The 18,217-nt window shown below is 50.5% G+C and overlaps 1 long non-coding RNA gene across 1 annotated transcript; it reads right to left on the reverse strand.

Annotated features, from left to right (window-relative positions):
• Positions 1 to 14,229: 14,229 nt before the first annotated feature.
• Positions 14,230 to 15,088, reverse strand: LOC140682282 (uncharacterized). The gene is made up of 3 exons (XR_012053801.1): positions 14,643 to 15,088; positions 14,387 to 14,555; positions 14,230 to 14,291 (listed from the first exon to the last, which is right to left on the reverse strand). It is a non-coding gene; the product is annotated as an uncharacterized lncRNA (long non-coding RNA).
• Between the last annotated feature and the right edge of the window lie 3,129 nt (positions 15,089 to 18,217).

Here is an 18,217-nt window from a genome sequence, read left to right on the forward strand (position 1 = left end):
TCGAGGAGAAGAAAGGACCGAGAGACCCAAACAACACAGAGTGCACCAGAGACAAGTGACAGGACACACACCGGAACTGCTCTGCCCTGTGAACCTCAGCACTGAGAGCAAAACAGACACTTTCCCTTTAGGTGGCCTAAGGAAACGCTTCTTGGACATCCCCATCCCCAAAACAGACAAAAAAAACCCTTCTAGAAAGGCCCAAGCCAGCACCCCGCTTCCATCCCCTCTGTAGGTCGTAACACTCCACTTATCTTGCACATATCTGGGGATGTCAATCCCTGCTGGCTGCAGAAGAAGGCCGTCTGCCCGCCTGCTAAGTTCCAGCTGTCACCTCTTGGTCTGCCCACAGAAAGAAAACCAAACATCAGTGCACAGTCTTAACAGCACATCGGCCAAAACCTGGTAAATCTGCTACTCACCATCCTCCTCAGAGTGCCCAGGCCACACACTTCAGGCGTGCTTGGAGGCCGACAGCATCACCTATGGGGACAGCACGGTTAAGTGGAGAGGGGGTGACGTGGCATTGCTGAAACTTGAGTGTACCCACGCTCCTCCTCCCTACATCCCAGACTCACCGCAATTTCTTGTCCACTCCTCTGGGCTACCAGGGTGGGACCCTGACAAACAACATGTGAAGGCTTCATCACAGGGTCCCGCTATACTTCCAGAGGTCTCATAAAGCACAGGAAACCCAGTCCATTGGCCAGCTGGTGACAGGTGCTATGCGTACTCCGAAGGGATTCCCTGAAGTACACAAACAAGAACGGATGCTTACAGTCGCACCAAAAACCAAAACCTGAGCAAAAACAACAGCTTCTCTCCACTGCTCACCTAGCACAATGGGCCTTGACTGCTGCTATCTGCCAGGATCTCCTAAAAATAAAGACAAAAACACCGCTGTAACATAGTCACCATTTAGAATTCCCCTGTAAATGCAAACAATGACCGACCTGCTCATGGGAAGATCCTCACCCAGGAATGGCGCTCTCCGCCACAGATTTGAACTGGCAGCATCTGAAAGGAAGTTAGAACTAGTATCAAACAGCTGCAGGACAGCTTAACACCACTGAACATGTTATGGCAATCTCCTTACACAATCCAGATCCCAACTACACACTGCATTACCAATTTCAAGTCCCCAGGACTTGTGCTATTACAGGCTATGCAGCAGGGCAGAGCATGGCCGGGACAAAGATGTGCAGACACCCGTGACACAGGACAGGACGTGACAAACGAGGGGACGCGACAGGGAGAGAGAGCTCTCGAGGAGAAGAAAGGACCGAGAGACCCAAACAACACAGAGTGCACCAGAGACAAGTGACAGGACACACACCGGAACTGCTCTGCCCTGTGAACCTCAGCACTGAGAGCAAAACAGACACTTTCCCTTTAGGTGGCCTAAGGAAACGCTTCTTGGACATCCCCATCCCCAAAACAGACAAAAAAAAACCTTCTAGAAAGGCCCAAGCCAGCACCCCGCTTCCATCCCCTCTGTAGGTCGTAACACTCCACTTATCTTGCACATATCTGGGGATGTCAATCCCTGCTGGCTGCAGAAGAAGGCCGTCTGCCCGCCTGCTAAGTTCCAGCTGTCACCTCTTGGTCTGCCCACAGAAAGAAAACCAAACATCAGTGCACAGTCTTAACAGCACATCGGCCAAAACCTGGTAAATCTGCTACTCACCATCCTCATCAGAGTGCCCAGACCACACACATCAGGCGTGCTTGGAGGCCGACAGCATCACCTATGGGTACAGCACGGTTAAGTGGAGAGGGGGTGACGTGGCATTGCTGAAACTTGAGTGTACCCACGCTCCTCCTCCCTACATCCCAGACTCACCGCAATTCCTTGTCCACACCTCTGGGCTACCAGGGTGGGACCCTGACATACAAAATGTGAAGGCTTCATCACAGGGTCCCGCTATACTTCCAGAGGTCTCATAAAGCACAGGAAACCCAGTCCATTGGCCAGCTGGTGACAGGTGCTATGCGTACTCCGAAGGGATTCCCTAAAGCACACAAACAAGAACGGATGCTTACAGTCGCACCAAAAACCGAAACCTGAGCAAAAACAACAGCTTCTCTCCACTGCTCACCTAGCACAATGGGCCTTGACTGCTGCTATCTGCCAGGATCTCCTAAAAATAAAGACAAAAACACCGCTGTAACAAAGTCACCATTTAGAATTCCCCTGTAAATGCAAACAATGACTGACCTGCTCATGGGAAGATCCTCACCCAGGACTGGCGCTCTCCGCCACAGATTTGAACTGTCAGCATCTGAAAGGAAGTTAGAACTAGTATCAAACAGCTGCAGGACAACTTAACACCACTGAACATGTTATGGCCATCTCCTTACACAATCCAGATCCCAACTACACACTGCATTACCACTTTCAAGTCCCCAGGACTTGTGCTATTACAGGCTATGCAGCAGGGCAGAGCATGGCCGGGACAAATATGTGCAGACACCCGTGACACAGGACAGGACGTGACAGGGAGAGAGAGCTTTCGAGGAGAAGAAAGGACCGAGAGACCCAAACAACACAGAGTGCACCAGAGACAAGTGACAGGACACACACCGGAACTGCTCTGCCCTGTGAACCTCAGCACTGAGAGCAAAACAGACACTTTCCCTTTAGGTGGCCTAAGGAAACGCTTCTTGGACATCCCCATCCCCAAAACAGACAAAAAAAACCCTTCTAGAAAGGCCCAAGCCAGCACCCCGCTTCCATCCCCTCTGTAGGTCGTAACACTCCACTTATCTTGCACATATCTGGGGATGTCAATCCCTGCTGGCTGCAGAAGAAGGCCATCTGCCTGCCTGCTAAGTTCCAGCTGTCACCTCTTGGTCTGCCCACAGAAAGAAAACCAAACATCAGTGCACAGTCTTAACAGCACATCGGCCAAAACCTGGTAAATCTGCTACTCACCATCCTCCTCAGAGTGCCCAGGCCACACACTTCAGGCGTGCTTGGAGGCCGACAGCATCACCTATGGGGACAGCACGGTTAAGTGGAGAGGGGGTGACGTGGCATTGCTGAAACTTGAGTGTACCCACGCTCCTCCTCCCTACATCCCAGACTCACCGCAATTTCTTGTCCACTCCTCTGGGCTACCAGGGTGGGACCCTGACAAACAAAATGTGAAGGCTTCATCACAGGGTCCCGCTATACTTCCAGAGGTCTCATAAAGCACAGGAAACCCAGTCCATTGGCCAGCTGGTGACAGGTGCTATGCGTACTCCGAAGGGATTCCCTAAAGTACACAAACAAGAACGGATGCTTACAGTCGCACCAAAAACCGAAACCTGAGCAAAAACAACAGCTTCTCTCCACTGCTCACCTAGCACAATGGGCCTTGACTGCTGCTATCTGCCCGGATCTCCTAAAAATAAAGACAAAAACACCGCTGTAACATAGTCACCATTTAGAATTCCCCTGTAAATGCAAACAATGACCGACCGGCTCATGGGAAGATCCTCACCCAGGACGGGCGCTCTCCGCCACAGATTTGAACTGTCAGCATTTGAAAGGAAGTTAGAACTAGTATCAAACAGCTGCAGGACAGCTTAACACCACTGAACATGTTATGGCCATCTCCTTACACAATCCAGATCCCAACTACACACTGCATTACCAATTTCAAGTCCCCAGGACTTGTGCTATTACAGGCTATGCAGCAGGGCAGAGCATGGCCGGGACAAAGATGTGCAGACACCCGTGACACAGGACAGGACGTGACAAACGAGGGGACGTGACAGGGAGAGAGAGCTCTTGAGGAGAAGAAAGGACCGAGAGACCCAAACAACACAGAGTGCACCAGAGACAAGTGACAGGACACACACCGGAACTGCTCTGCCCTGTGAACCTCAGCACTGAGAGCAAAACAGACACTTTCCCTTTAGGTGGCCTAAGGAAACGCTTCTTGGACATCCCCATCCCCAAAACAGACAAAAAAAACCCTTCTAGAAAGGCCCAAGCCAGCACCCCGCTTCCATCCCCTCTGTAGGTCGTAACACTCCACTTATCTTGCACATATCTGGGGATGTCAATCCCTGCTGGCTGCAGAAGAAGGCCGTCTGCCCGCCTGCTAAGTTCCAGCTGTCACCTCTTGGTCTGCCCACAGAAAGAAAACCAAACATCAGTGCACAGTCTTAACAGCACATCGGCCAAAACCTGGTAAATCTGCTACTCACCATCCTCCTCAGAGTGCCCAGGCCACACACTTCAGGCGTGCTTGGAGGCCGACAGCATCACCTATGGGGACAGCACGGTTAAGTGGAGAGGGGGTGACGTGGCATTGCTGAAACTTGAGTGTACCCACGCTCCTCCTCCCTACATCCCAGACTCACCGCAATTTCTTGTCCACTCCTCTGGGCTACCAGGGTGGGACCCTGACAAACAACATGTGAAGGCTTCATCACAGGGTCCCGCTATACTTCCAGAGGTCTCATAAAGCACAGGAAACCCAGTCCATTGGCCAGCTGGTGACAGGTGCTATGCGTACTCCGAAGGGATTCCCTGAAGTACACAAACAAGAACGGATGCTTACAGTCGCACCAAAAACCAAAACCTGAGCAAAAACAACAGCTTCTCTCCACTGCTCACCTAGCACAATGGGCCTTGACTGCTGCTATCTGCCAGGATCTCCTAAAAATAAAGACAAAAACACCGCTGTAACACAGTCACCATTTAGAATTCCCCTGTAAATGCAAACAATGACCGACCTGCTCATGGGAAGATCCTCACCCAGGACTGGCGCTCTCCGCCACAGATTTGAACTGGCAGCATCTGAAAGGAAGTTAGAACTAGTATCAAACAGCTGCAGGACAGCTTAACACCACTGAACATGTTATGGCAATCTCCTTACACAATCCAGATCCCAACTACACACTGCATTACCAATTTCAAGTCCCCAGGACTTGTGCTATTACAGGCTATGCAGCAGGGCAGAGCATGGCCGGGACAAAGATGTGCAGACACCCGTGACACAGGACAGGACGTGACAAACGAGGGGACGCGACAGGGAGAGAGAGCTCTCGAGGAGAAGAAAGGACCGAGAGACCCAAACAACACAGAGTGCACCAGAGACAAGTGACAGGACACACACCGGAACTGCTCTGCCCTGTGAACCTCAGCACTGAGAGCAAAACAGACACTTTCCCTTTAGGTGGCCTAAGGAAACGCTTCTTGGACATCCCCATCCCCAAAACAGACAAAAAAAACCCTTCTAGAAAGGCCCAAGCCAGCACCCCGCTTCCATCCCCTCTGTAGGTCGTAACACTCCACTTATCTTGCACATATCTGGGGATGTCAATCCCTGCTGGCTGCAGAAGAAGGCCGTCTGCCCGCCTGCTAAGTTCCAGCTGTCACCTCTTGGTCTGCCCACAGAAAGAAAACCAAACATCAGTGCACAGTCTTAACAGCACATCGGCCAAAACCTGGTAAATCTGCTACTCACCATCCTCATCAGAGTGCCCAGACCACACACTTCAGGCGTGCTTGGAGGCCGACAGCATCACCTATGGGTACAGCACGGTTAAGTGGAGAGGGGGTGACGTGGCATTGCTGAAACTTGAGTGTACCCACGCTCCTCCTCCCTACATCCCAGACTCACCGCAATTCCTTGTCCACACCTCTGGGCTACCAGGGTGGGACCCTGACATACAAAATGTGAAGGCTTCATCACAGGGTCCCGCTATACTTCCAGAGGTCTCATAAAGCACAGGAAACCCAGTCCATTGGCCAGCTGGTGACAGGTGCTATGCGTACTCCGAAGGGATTCCCTAAAGCACACAAACAAGAACGGATGCTTACAGTCGCACCAAAAACCGAAACCTGAGCAAAAACAACAGCTTCTCTCCACTGCTCACCTAGCACAATGGGCCTTGACTGCTGCTATCTGCCAGGATCTCCTAAAAATAAAGACAAAAACACCGCTGTAACATAGTCACCATTTAGAATTCCCCTGTAAATGCAAACAATGACCGACCTGCTCATGGGAAGATCCTCACCCAGGACTGGCGCTCTCCGCCACAGATTTGAACTGTCAGCATCTGAAAGGAAGTTAGAACTAGTATCAAACAGCTGCAGGACAACTTAACACCACTGACCATGTTATGGCAATCTCCTTACACAATCCAGATCCCAACTACACACTGCATTACCACTTTCAAGTCCCCAGGACTTGTGCTATTACAGGCTATGCAGCAGGGCAGAGCATGGCCGGGACAAAGATGTGCAGACACCCGTGACACAGGACAGGACGTGACAGGGAGAGAGAGCTTTCGAGGAGAAGAAAGGACCGAGAGACCCAAACAACACAGAGTGCACCAGAGACAAGTGACAGGACACACACCGGAACTGCTCTGCCCTGTGAACCTCAGCACTGAGAGCAAAACAGACACTTTCCCTTTAGGTGGCCTAAGGAAACGCTTCTTGGACATCCCCATCCCCAAAACAGACAAAAAAAACCCTTCTAGAAAGGCCCAAGCCAGCACCCCGCTTCCATCCCCTCTGTAGGTCGTAACACTCCACTTATCTTGCACATATCTGGGGATGTCAATCCCTGCTGGCTGCAGAAGAAGGCCGTCTGCCTGCCTGCTAAGTTCCAGCTGTCACCTCTTGGTCTGCCCACAGAAAGAAAACCAAACATCAGTGCACAGTCTTAACAGCACATCGGCCAAAACCTGGTAAATCTGCTACTCACCATCCTCCTCAGAGTGCCCAGGCCACACACTTCAGGCGTGCTTGGAGGCCGACAGCATCACCTATGGGGACAGCACGGTTAAGTGGAGAGGGGGTGACGTGGCATTGCTGAAACTTGAGTGTACCCACGCTCCTCCTCCCTACATCCCAGACTCACCGCAATTCCTTGTCCACTCCTCTGGGCTACCAGGGTGGGACCCTGACAAACAACATGTGAAGGCTTCATCACAGGGTCCCGCTATACTTCCAGAGGTCTCATAAAGCACAGGAAACCCAGTCCATTGGCCAGCTGGTGACAGGTGCTATGCGTACTCCGAAGGGATTCCCTAAAGTACACAAACAAGAACGGATGCTTACAGTCGCACCAAAAACCGAAACCTGAGCAAAAACAACAGCTTCTCTCCACTGCTCACCTAGCACAATGGGCCTTGACTGCTGCTATCTGCCCGGATCTCCTAAAAATAAAGACAAAAACACCGCTGTAACATAGTCACCATTTAGAATTCCCCTGTAAATGCAAACAATGACCGACCGGCTCATGGGAAGATCCTCACCCAGGACGGGCACTCTCCACCACAGATTTGAACTGTCAGCATCTGAAAGGAAGTTAGAACTAGTATCAAACAGCTGCAGGACAGCTTAACACCACTGAACATGTTATGGCCATCTCCTTACACAATCCAGATCCCAACTACACACTGCATTACCACTTTCAAGTCCCCAGGACTTGTGCTATTACAGGCTATGCAGCAGGGCAGAGCATGGCCGGGACAAATATGTGCAGACACCCGTGACACAGGACAGGACGTGACAGGGAGAGAGAGCTTTCGAGGAGAAGAAAGGACCGAGAGACCCAAACAACACAGAGTGCACCAGAGACAAGTGACAGGACACACACCGGAACTGCTCTGCCCTGTGAACCTCAGCACTGAGAGCAAAACAGACACTTTCCCTTTAGGTGGCCTAAGGAAACGCTTCTTGGACATCCCCATCCCCAAAACAGACAAAAAAAACCCTTCTAGAAAGGCCCAAGCCAGCACCCCGCTTCCATCCCCTCTGTAGGTCGTAACACTCCACTTATCTTGCACATATCTGGGGATGTCAATCCCTGCTGGCTGCAGAAGAAGGCCGTCTGCCCGCCTGCTAAGTTCCAGCTGTCACCTCTTGGTCTGCCCACAGAAAGAAAACCAAACATCAGTGCACAGTCTTAACAGCACATCGGCCAAAACCTGGTAAATCTGCTACTCACCATCCTCCTCAGAGTGCCCAGGCCACACACTTCAGGCGTGCTTGGAGGCCGACAGCATCACCTATGGGGACAGCACGGTTAAGTGGAGAGGGGGTGACGTGGCATTGCTGAAACTTGAGTGTACCCACGCTCCTCCTCCCTACATCCCAGACTCACCGCAATTTCTTGTCCACTCCTCTGGGCTACCAGGGTGGGACCCTGACAAACAAAATGTGAAGGCTTCATCACAGGGTCCCGCTATACTTCCAGAGGTCTCATAAAGCACAGGAAACCCAGTCCATTGGCCAGCTGGTGACAGGTGCTATGCGTACTCCGAAGGGATTCCCTAAAGTACACAAACAAGAACGGATGCTTACAGTCGCACCAAAAACCGAAACCTGAGCAAAAACAACAGCTTCTCTCCACTGCTCACCTAGCACAATGGGCCTTGACTGCTGCTATCTGCCCGGATCTCCTAAAAATAAAGACAAAAACACCGCTGTAACATAGTCACCATTTAGAATTCCCCTGTAAATGCAAACAATGACCGACCGGCTCATGGGAAGATCCTCACCCAGGACGGGCACTCTCCGCCACAGATTTGAACTATCAGCATCTGAAAGGAAGTTAGAACTAGTATCAAACAGCTGCAGGACAGCTTAACACCACTGAACATGTTATGGCCATCTCCTTACACAATCCAGATCCCAACTACACACTGCATTACCAATTTCAAGTCCCCAGGACTTGCGCTATTACAGGCTATGCAACAGGGCAGAGCATGGCCGGGACAAATATGTGCAGACACCCGTGACACAGGACAGGACGTGACAGGGAGAGAGAGCTTTCGAGGAGAAGAAAGGCCCGAGAGACCCAAACAACACAGAGTGCACCAGAGACAAGTGACAGGACACACACCGGAACTGCTCTGCCCTGTGAACCTCAGCACTGAGACCAAAACAGACACTTTCCCTTTAGGTGGCCTAAGGAAACGCTTCTTGGACATCCCCATCCCCAAAACAGACAAAAAAAACCCTTCTAGAAAGGCCCAAGCCAGCACCCCGCTTCCATCCCCTCTGTAGGTCGTAACACTCCACTTATCTTGCACATATCTGGGGATGTCAATCCCTGCTGGCTGCAGAAGAAGGCCGTCTGCCCGCCTGCTAAGTTCCAGCTGTCACCTCTTGGTCTGCCCACAGAAAGAAAACCAAACATCAGTGCACAGTCTTAACAGCACATCGGCCAAAACCTGGTAAATCTGCTACTCACCATCCTCCTCAGAGTGCCCAGGCCACACACTTCAGGCGTGCTTGGAGGCCGACAGCATCACCTATGGGGACAGCACGGTTAAGTGGAGAGGGGGTGACGTGGCATTGCTGAAACTTGAGTGTACCCACGCTCCTCCTCCCTACATCCCAGACTCACCGCAATTTCTTGTCCACTCCTCTGGGCTACCAGGGTGGGACCCTGACAAACAACATGTGAAGGCTTCATCACAGGGTCCCGCTATACTTCCAGAGGTCTCATAAAGCACAGGAAACCCAGTCCATTGGCCAGCTGGTGACAGGTGCTATGCGTACTCCGAAGGGATTCCCTGAAGTACACAAACAAGAACGGATGCTTACAGTCGCACCAAAAACCAAAACCTGAGCAAAAACAACAGCTTCTCTCCACTGCTCACCTAGCACAATGGGCCTTGACTGCTGCTATCTGCCAGGATCTCCTAAAAATAAAGACAAAAACACCGCTGTAACATAGTCACCATTTAGAATTCCCCTGTAAATGCAAACAATGACCGACCTGCTCATGGGAAGATCCTCACCCAGGACTGGCGCTCTCCGCCACAGATTTGAACTGTCAGCATCTGAAAGGAAGTTAGAACTAGTATCAAACAGCTGCAGGACAGCTTAACACCACTGAACATGTTATGGCAATCTCCTTACACAATCCAGATCCCAACTACACACTGCATTACCAATTTCAAGTCCCCAGGACTTGTGCTATTACAGGCTATGCAGCAGGGCAGAGCATGGCCGGGACAAAGATGTGCAGACACCCGTGACACAGGACAGGACGTGACAAACGAGGGGACGCGACAGGGAGAGAGAGCTCTCGAGGAGAAGAAAGGACCGAGAGACCCAAACAACACAGAGTGCACCAGAGACAAGTGACAGGACACACACCGGAACTGCTCTGCCCTGTGAACCTCAGCACTGAGAGCAAAACAGACACTTTCCCTTTAGGTGGCCTAAGGAAACGCTTCTTGGACATCCCCATCCCCAAAACAGACAAAAAAAAACCTTCTAGAAAGGCCCAAGCCAGCACCCCGCTTCCATCCCCTCTGTAGGTCGTAACACTCCACTTATCTTGCACATATCTGGGGATGTCAATCCCTGCTGGCTGCAGAAGAAGGCCGTCTGCCCGCCTGCTAAGTTCCAGCTGTCACCTCTTGGTCTGCCCACAGAAAGAAAACCAAACATCAGTGCACAGTCTTAACAGCACATCGGCCAAAACCTGGTAAATCTGCTACTCACCATCCTCATCAGAGTGCCCAGACCACACACTTCAGGCGTGCTTGGAGGCCGACAGCATCACCTATGGGTACAGCACGGTTAAGTGGAGAGGGGGTGACGTGGCATTGCTGAAACTTGAGTGTACCCACGCTCCTCCTCCCTACATCCCAGACTCACCGCAATTTCTTGTCCACTCCTCTGGGCTACCAGGGTGGGACCCTGACAAACAACATGTGAAGGCTTCATCACAGGGTCCCGCTATACTTCCAGAGGTCTCATAAAGCACAGGAAACCCAGTCCATTGGCCAGCTGGTGACAGGTGCTATGCGTACTCCGAAGGGATTCCCTAAAGTACACAAACAAGAACGGATGCTTACAGTCGCACCAAAAACCGAAACCTGAGCAAAAACAACAGCTTCTCTCCACTGCTCACCTAGCACAATGGACCTTGACTGCTGCTATCTGCCCGGATCTCCTAAAAATAAAGACAAAAACACCGCTGTAACATAGTCACCATTTAGAATTCCCCTGTAAATGCAAACAATGACCGACCGGCTCATGGGAAGATCCTCACCCAGGACGGGCACTCTCCGCCACAGATTTGAACTGTCAGCATCTGAAAGGAAGTTAGAACTAGTATCAAACAGCTGCAGGACAGCTTAACACCACTGAACATGTTATGGCCATCTCCTTACACAATCCAGATCCCAACTACACACTGCATTACCAATTTCAAGTCCCCAGGACTTGCGCTATTACAGGCTATGCAACAGGGCAGAGCATGGCCGGGACAAATATGTGCAGACACCCGTGACACAGGACAGGACGTGACAGGGAGAGAGAGCTTTCGAGGAGAAGAAAGGCCCGAGAGACCCAAACAACACAGAGTGCACCAGAGACAAGTAACAGGACACACACCGGAACTGCTCTGCCCTGTGAACCTTAGCACTGAGAGCAAAACAGACACTTTCCCTTTAGGTGGCCTAAGGAAATGCTTCTTGGACATCCCCATCCCCAAAACAGACAAAATAAACCCTTCTAGAAAGGCCCAAGCCAGCACCCCGCTTCCATCCCCTCTGTAGGTCGTAACACTCCACTTATCTTGCACATATCTGGGGATGTCAATCCCTGCTGGCTGCAGAAGAAGGCCGTCTGCCCGCCTGCTAAGTTCCAGCTGTCACCTCTTGGCCTGCCCACAGAAAGAAAACCAAACATCAGTGCACAGTCTTAACAGCACATCGGCCAAAACCTGGTAAATCTGCTACTCACCATCCTCCTCAGAGTGCCCAGGCCACACACTTCAGGCGTGCTTGGAGGCCGACAGCATCACCTATGGGGACAGCACGGTTAAGTGGAGAGGGGGTGACGTGGCATTGCTGAAACTTGAGTGTACCCACGCTCCTACTCCCTACATCCCAGACTCACCGCAATTCCTTGTCCACTCCTCTGGGCTACCAGGGTGGGACCCTGACATACAAAATGTGAAGGCTTCATCACAGGGTCCCGCTATACTTCCAGAGGTCTCATAAAGCACAGGAAACCCAGTCCATTGGCCAGCTGGTGACAGGTGCTATGCGTACTCCGAAGGGATTCCCTAAAGTACACAAACAAGAACGGATGCTTACAGTCGCACCAAAAACCGAAACCTGAGCAAAAACAACAGCTTCTCTCCACTGCTCACCTAGCACAATGGGCCTTGACTGCTGCTATCTGCCCGGATCTCCTAAAAATAAAGACAAAAACACCGCTGTAACATAGTCACCATTTAGAATTCCCCTGTAAATGCAAACAATGACCGACCTGCTCATGGGAAGATCCTCACCCAGGACTGGCGCTCTCCGCCACAGATTTGAACTGTCAGCATCTGAAAGGAAGTTAGAACTAGTATCAAACAGCTGCAGGACAGCTTAACACCACTGGACATGTTATGGCCATCTCCTTACACAATCCAGATCCCAACTACACACTGCATTACCAATTTCAAGTCCCCAGGACTTGTGCTATTGCAGGCTATGCAGCAGGGCAGAGCATGGCCGGGACAAATATGTGCAGACACCCGTGACACAGGACAGGACATGACAGGGAGAGAGAGCTCTCGAGGAGAAGAAAGGACCGAGAGACCCAAACAACACAGAGGGCACCAGAGACAAGTGACAGGACACACACCGGAACTGCTCTGCCCTGTGAACCTTAGCACTGAGAGCAAAACAGACACTTTCCCTTTAGGTGGCCTAAGGAAATGCTTCTTGGACATCCCCATCCCCAAAACAGACAAAAAAAACCCTTCTAGAAAGGCCCGAGCCAGCACCCCGCTTCCATCCCCTCTGTAGGTCGTAACACTCCACTTATCTTGCACATATCTGGGGATGTCAATCCCTGCTGGCTGCAGAAGAAGGCCGTCTGCCCGCCTGCTAAGTTCCAGCTGTCACCTCTTGGTCTGCCCACAGAAAGAAAACCAAACATCAGTGCACAGTCTTAACAGCACATCGGCCAAAACCTGGTAAATCTGCTACTCACCATCCTCCTCAGAGTGCCCAGGCCACACACTTCAGGCGTGCTTGGAGGCCGACAGCATCACCTATGGGTACAGCACGGTTAAGTGGAGAGGGGGTGACGTGGCATTGCTGAAACTTGAGTGTACCAACGCTCCTACTCCCTACATCCCAGACTCACCGCAATTCCTTGTCCACTCCTCTGGGCTACCAGGGTGGGACCCTGACAAACAACATGTGAAGGCTTCATCACAGGGTCCCGCTATACTTCCAGAGGTCTCATAAAGCACAGGAAACCCAGTCCATTGGCCAGCTGGTGACAGGTGCTATGCGTACTCCGAAGGGATTCCCTGAAGTACACAAACAAGAACGGATGCTTACAGTCGCACCAAAAACCGAAACCTGAGCAAAAACAACAGCTTCTCTCCACTGCTCACCTAGCACAATGGGCCTTGACTGCTGCTATCTGCCCGGATCTCCTAAAAATAAAGACAAAAACACCGCTGTAACATAGTCACCATTTAGAATTCCCCTGTAAATGCAAACAATGACCGACCTGCTCATGGGAAGATCCTTACCCAGGACTGGCGCTCTCCGCCACAGATTTGAACTGTCAGCATCTGAAAGGAAGTTAGAACTAGTATCAAACAGCTGCAGGACAGCTTAACACCACTGAACATGTTATGGCAATCTCCTTACACAATCCAGATCCCAACTACACACTGCATTACCAATTTCAAGTCCCCAGGACTTGTGCTATTACCGGCTATGCAGCAGGGCAGAGCATGGCCGGGACAAAGATGTGCAGACACCCGTGACACAGGACGTGACAAACGAGGGGACGTGACAGGGAGAGAGAGCTCTCGAGGAGAAGAAAGGACCGAGAGACCCAAACAACACAGAGTGCACCAGAGACAAGTGACAGGACACACACCGGAACTGCTCTGCCCTGTGAACCTCAGCACTGAGACCAAAACAGACACTTTCCCTTTAGGTGGCCTAAGGAAACGCTTCTTGGACATCCCCATCCCCAAAACAGACAAAAAAAACCCTTCTAGAAAGGCCCAAGCCAGCACCCCGCTTCCATCCCCTCTGTAGGTCGTAACACTCCACTTATCTTGCACATATCTGGGGATGTCAATCCCTGCTGGCTGCAGAAGAAGGCCGTCTGCCCGCCTGCTAAGTTCCAGCTGTCACCTCTTGGTCTGCCCACAGAAAGAAAACCAAACATCAGTGCACAATCTTAACAGCACATCGGCCAAAACCTGGTAAATCGGCTACTCACCATCCTCCTCAGAGTGCCCAGGCCACACACTTCAGGCGTGCTTGGAGGCCGACAGCATCACCTATGGGTAAAGCACGGTTAAGTGGAGAGGGGGTGACGTGGCATTGCTGAAACTTGAGTGTACCCACGCTCCTCCTCCCTACATCCCAGACTCACCGCAATTCCTTGTCCACTCCTCTGGGCTACCAGGGTGGGACCCTGACAAACAAAATGTGAAGGCTTCATCACAGGGTCCCGCTATACTTCCAGAGGTCTCATAAAGCACAGGAAACCCAGTCCATTGGCCAGCTGGTGACAGGTGCTATGCGTACTCCGAAGGGATTCCCTAAAGTACACAAACAAGAACGGATGCTTACAGTCGCACCAAAAACCGAAACCTGAGCAAAAACAACAGCTTCTCTCCACTGCTCACCTAGCACAATGGGCCTTGACTGCTGCTATCTGCCAGGATCTCCTAAAAATAAAGACAAAAACACCGCTGTAACATAGTCACCATTTAGAATTCCCCTGTAAATGCAAACAATGACCGACCTGCTCATGGGAAGATCCTCACCCAGGACTGGCGCTCTCCGCCACAGATTTGAACTGGCAGCATCTGAAAGGAAGTTAGAACTAGTATCAAACAGCTGCAGGACAGCTTAACACCACTGAACATGTTATGGCAATCTCCTTACATAATCCAGATCCCAACTACACACTGCATTACCAATTTCAAGTCCCCAGGACTTGTGCTATTACAGGCTATGCAGCAGGGCAGAGCATGGCCGGGACAAAGATGTGCAGACACCCGTGACACAGGACAGGACGTGACAAACGAGGGGACGTGACAGGGAGAGAGAGCTCTCGAGGAGAAGAAAGGACTGAGAGACCCAAACAACACAGAGTGCACCAGAGACAAGTGACAGGACACACACCGGAACTGCTCTGCCCTACGCACCTCAGCACTGAGACCAAAACAGACATTTTGCATTTAGCTGGGCTTAGGAAACTCTTCAACATCCCCATCTCCAAAACTGACTTAAAACCCCCTCCTGGGGAGTCCCAACCTGGCACCTCTCTTCCATCCCCTCTGTGGGTTATAGCCCTTGACTTATCTTGCACATATCTGGGGATGCAAAGCCCTGTTGGCTGCAGAAGAAGGTTGTCTGCCTGTCTGGTAAGTTCCAGCTGTCACCTCTTGGCCTGCCAAGAGAAAGAAAACCAAACATCGGTGCACAGCCTTAACAGCATATAGTCCAAAACCTGATAATTTTGCTACTCTCCATCCTCCTCAGAATGCCCGGGTTCTTGGCCTGCACGCTGCAGGTGTGGTTGGATTCTGACGCCATCATTGCAGGCTACACCTAGGCTAAGGGGAGACAATGCTAAAACTCGAGAGGACTCTCACTCCTCCTCCTTACCTCCCCGACTCACCACAACTCCTTGGCCACTGCTCTGGCCTACCAGGATGGGACCTTGAAATGTAAAATCAGAAAGCTTCATCACAGGGTCCTGTAATACTTCCAGAGGGCTCATAAGTGCAGGAAACCCAGTCCATCAGCCAGCTGGTGACAGGGGCTTGGCATACTCCCAGTGGATTCCCTAAAGCACAAAAACAAGAATGGATGCTTACAGCTGCAACAAAAACTGAAACCTGAGTGAGAAAAACTGCTTCTGTCCACTGCTTACCTGGCACACTGGGCTTTGACTGCAGCTATCTGTCTGGACCTCCTAAGAATAAAGGCAAAGAACAGGGCTGTAACAGAGTCACCATTTAGACTTCCCCTGTAAATGCAAACAATGACCGACCTGCTCATGGGAAGATCCTCACTCAGGATTGGAGCCCTCTGCCACAGATTTGAAATGTCTGCATCTGAAAGGAAGTTAGGACTAGTATCAAACAGGTGCAAGAAAACTTAACACCACCAAACATGTTATGTCAATCTCCTAACACAATCTAGAGCACAACTACACCCTGCATTACCAATTTCAAGTGCCCAGGACTTGTGCTATTACAGGCTATGCAGCAGGGCAGAGCATGGCCGGGACAAATATGTGCAGACACCCGTGACACAGGACAGGACGTGACAGGGAGAGAGAGCTCTCGAGGAGAAGAAAGGACCGAGAGACCCAAACAACACAGAGTGCACCAGAGACAAGTGACAGGACACACACCGGAACTGCTCTGCCCTGTGAACCTCAGCACTGAGACCAAAACAGACACTTTTCCTTTAGCTGGCCTAAGTAGACACTTCTTGGACATCCTCATCTCTAAAACGAACTCAAAAACCCCTCCTTGGGAGTCTCAACCTTGCACCTCGCTTCCATCCCCTCTGTGGGTTGTAGCTCTTGACTTATCTTGCACATATCTGGGGATTCAAATCCCCATCGGGTGCAAAAGGGGGCCACTACTCCCATCCCCAGGCCGCAGCCCTGACTTGTCTTTTGTATGAGTGGAAATGTGAATACATGTTGTACCTGAAATGAGTCTGCCTCGGAGGGGATCTCCTGTTAGCCTCTTAGTCAGGTAGAAGAAAGAACAGGAAAATAAATGGATGCCTTTAGTGTTATGTGGGCCAAATCCCAGCAAGTCAGATACTTATCCTCTCCTGAGTGTGCCTGGGTGCTCAAGTCTCCAGTTCCATCCCTAGTCTAAGGTTTGGCTGTTATTATGAGTGGCACCTGGTTTAGAGAGGCAAAGTTACATGGCATTTCTGTGAGTTCAGTGGATGAGCTTGTGCGCTGTATGACACACGGATGCCTCTGCTATGCTTGCGAAAAGCCTTGCAAATAGACACCATTTCTCACCCTACTGCCTGCAAAACCCCACCACTATAACTGTTAACTGGGTACCTTGCTCACTCTTCCACTCCTAGTCCCAGTCCTCAACTCACCTGAAACCTCAATCTCAGACATCATCTTTGACACAGGGCAGATCCCTTTTGGAACATGATCACTCTACTGAAAAAATGTTGTACTCAACACAACCTGGAATTACAGGAAGTTGCACTCCTCCTAAAAAAAAAAAAAACAAAACAAAAAATGTCAGAGATTACTTCACCACCCCTGAATGCACAACCCCAAATCATGAAATTAAATACTCCCTGTGTTCAGTGTTGCTTTCTTCACAGTATCTTCAAAGCCTCTGTTACATTAGAAGCCCAAAAGCACCTGCAGAGAACAAGCTAAGCTGAAAGAGCCTCTTCATAAAAATGAGAGGAGAGCTCTTACACCAGTGGATCCCAGAGAGGGAATGAAGCCCCTTGGCAAAGGCTGGGGTTAATATACCCCTGATTGGGCCCCACCTCTCGTTCCCATGACACCCAGGAAAAGGGAGGGGGCAAACCCCACCGGGTATAAAAGCCCTCAGAGTAGCTGTGGCTGTTTGGCTCCTCTGATTTGAATTCAAGGGGAGTAATGGGATGCATACAGAAGAAAACTCTTCAGGGAAATAACAGCACTTTCTTTTTTGCTACAACTACTTGGAGCAAAAGGGCAAGGAAACTGGTAAGAAATAAAACTTTGTTCTTTAGGCAGCATATCTAGATAAGTTGGGTAATTTGCTGTTAGCTTATATTATTTCTCAGTGACTACTAAGTAGTACTCAACATGAGACTAAGGGTGGAGAAGAATACTAATTCTATGAACAGTCCAAGTCTCCTTGGGGCTACTAATTAGGACTAACTGCATTATAAATAAAAATAAGGAAAAAAAAATAGCTTCCTGGGCAGCATCAAGGTAAGTACATGCTAGGCTTGCCTTTCCCTGAGATATTTAGTCCTAGGCCACAGAAAGAAGTGCCCAGAAAAGTAGTTTTAAACCCTTAAAATGCTGAAAAAGCATTCTAGAAGAGCCTCCTTCAAGTGAATTCCTTAAAATGAGGAAATGGGGAAGTTGCCTCCACTGAAAGGGATACAATGGCAAATAAATAGCTTTTGTCCTTTAGTTTAATTCCCTAGAATATTGGGAAAAGAGAGGCTTTCCTCACTTTAAGTCTCTCCAGTGATG

The sequence above is a fragment of the Taeniopygia guttata genome, chromosome 1A (genome assembly GCF_048771995.1).
Source record: "Taeniopygia guttata chromosome 1A, bTaeGut7.mat, whole genome shotgun sequence".
NCBI classification, from domain to species: Eukaryota; Metazoa; Chordata; class Aves; order Passeriformes; family Estrildidae; genus Taeniopygia; species Taeniopygia guttata.